The sequence below is a fragment of the Oncorhynchus gorbuscha genome, unplaced genomic scaffold (genome assembly GCF_021184085.1).
Source record: "Oncorhynchus gorbuscha isolate QuinsamMale2020 ecotype Even-year unplaced genomic scaffold, OgorEven_v1.0 Un_scaffold_824, whole genome shotgun sequence".
NCBI classification, from domain to species: domain Eukaryota; kingdom Metazoa; phylum Chordata; class Actinopteri; order Salmoniformes; family Salmonidae; genus Oncorhynchus; species Oncorhynchus gorbuscha.
Genome location: NW_025745610.1, coordinates 235,370 through 237,500, shown reverse-complemented (window position 1 = coordinate 237,500; position 2,131 = coordinate 235,370). Strand labels below are relative to the sequence as shown.

Below are 2,131 nucleotides of genomic sequence, written 5' to 3'. Positions count from 1 at the left end.
CCCGAACGTACAAGAACACATTATCGAGGGAACCTCTGTCACCTGTAATCATTGTTTTGGAGAAGAGAGGAGGATTTGACGCCATCTTGACAACACTCATCATCTAGTGAAAACCAGGGAAACACACCAGAGGCCCAGTTGAACAGAACTGTTTGGGACTTTTGCACGTCGCCATGGCGTCCACAGGTCTACAGCTACTTGGCCTCCTATTGGCCATGATGGGCTGGGTGGGCGGGGCTCTCGTCTGCGCCGCCCCCTTGTGGCGAGTCTCCGCCTTCGCGGGCGGGGAGATCGTGATCGCCCAGGTTCTCTGGGAGGGGCTATGGATGACGTGTTTGTCCCAGAGTACGGGACAGATCCAGTGTAAGACTTACGACTCTACCCTGGCCCTCCCCGTCTCCGCCCAGGTGTCCCGTACCCTCTCCGTGCTCTCCCTCCTCTTCTGCCTCTTCGCCCTCCTGCTAGGCGTGGCTGGGGCTAAGTGCACCAAGTGTCTAGGGGAAGGAGCTTACTCGTCCAAGGCTAGGCTAGCCCGCGTGGCTGGGGCTCTGTTCTTCTTCTCTGGGCTGCTCTACCTGATACCCATCTGCTGGACGGCCTACGCCGTGGTCAGGGATTTTACGATCCAAAAGTCGCCGCGCCCCTGAAGAGAGAGTTAGGCCCCGCCTTGTATCTGGGCTGGGGGGCGGGAATTCTGCTGCTGGTTGGAGGGGCTCTGCTGAACGCAGGCTCCTCCCCTCCAGGGGTTAGGGCGACGCCTACTTTTGGGGGAGGTGGGAGGAGTAACCCACTGCCTGTGGTGGTAGAGGAGAAGGAGTATGTCTGAACCGTGTCAAACCAGGGTTGTGTTCATTACTTTGGGAGAAAATGGACTGAAACAGGGAGGGATTACCTGAACGTGTCCAATAAGAAATGTTCATTTTCGTTGTCCATTGTAAAACATTTTGCAACATTATGCCCTAATGAATACAACCCCGTCACTAAACACTAAAGTGAAGGAGAGACAGGTCAACATGTAAATAAGAAAATGCTTAGGATTACGTTTCAGAAAATGTGCTTGGTTTTTCTCCATTTCTTATGACCACTTGTAGACAGCTTTGTTATTTTGTTATGACATCATCTTCTAGTTGTATTTATTATGACATCATCTTCTAGTTGTTTTCATTATGACGTCATCTTCTAGTTGTTTTCATTATGACATCATCCTCTGGTTGTTTTTATTCTGATTTGAGTTTTCTGTGTTAACTTCTTCTTGGTGAGTGTAATTTATACATGATATAATAAAGTATTTTACAACATGTTTGTAATTGCTACTACACTCATATTTACCAGTTATTTGTTTTAGCTACTACACTCCTATTTACCAGTTATTTGTTTTAGCTACTGCAGTCATGTATTTACAAGTTGTTTGTTCCAGCTACTGCAGTTGTTTGTCAGAGTAGAAGGACAATGTGTGATGTACTTGTGTTAGATAGTGTGGGAGGTGAAATGCATCGTGGGATGTGTTAATAACTAAATGTTTATTAATGTGACATAACTGTCATTTCTCAGATTCCACACTGCCCCCTCTCTCTCCCTCTGTGTGTGTGTGTGTGTGTGTGTGTGTGTGTGTGTGTGTGTGTGTGTGTGTGTGTGTGTGTGTGTGTGTGTGTGTGTGTGTGTGTGTGTGTGTGTGTGTGTGTGTGTGTGTGTGTGTGTGTGTGTGTGTGTGTGTGTGTGTGTGTGTGTGTGTTGTATACAGAGTGGTTATACAGTAGCACAAAGGCAGGGTACAGGACACAGACAAAGACCATCTGTATAACATGTGCCAGGGCAAGAGTCAGCCACAACATATTAACCCAGTCACGTGAACACGTACGGCAGCATAGAAACAGAATCTATAGACCGGGCTCTCCCCATTCAAGTCAATGAAAGTTCCATATAGAGGTTACAAGTCCTTTCTAGAGATTATATTTCTATGATAGTTCCATACAACAACAATGGACTCCATTATTACAGGGCTTTCAGAACTGCGTTAAAATACTTACTGATGACACAACAGTGGTCGGCCTGATCACCAACAACGATGAGACAGCCTATAGGGAGGAGGCCAGAGACCTGGCCGTGTGGTGCCAGGACAACAACCTCTCCC

The 2,131-nt window shown here is 47.4% G+C and overlaps 1 pseudogene; it reads left to right on the top strand.

Moving 5' to 3' along the window:
- Positions 1 to 36: 36 nt before the first annotated feature.
- LOC124019371 lies at positions 37 to 1,532 on the top strand (annotated as a pseudogene).
- Positions 1,533 to 2,131: the final 599 nt, after the last annotated feature.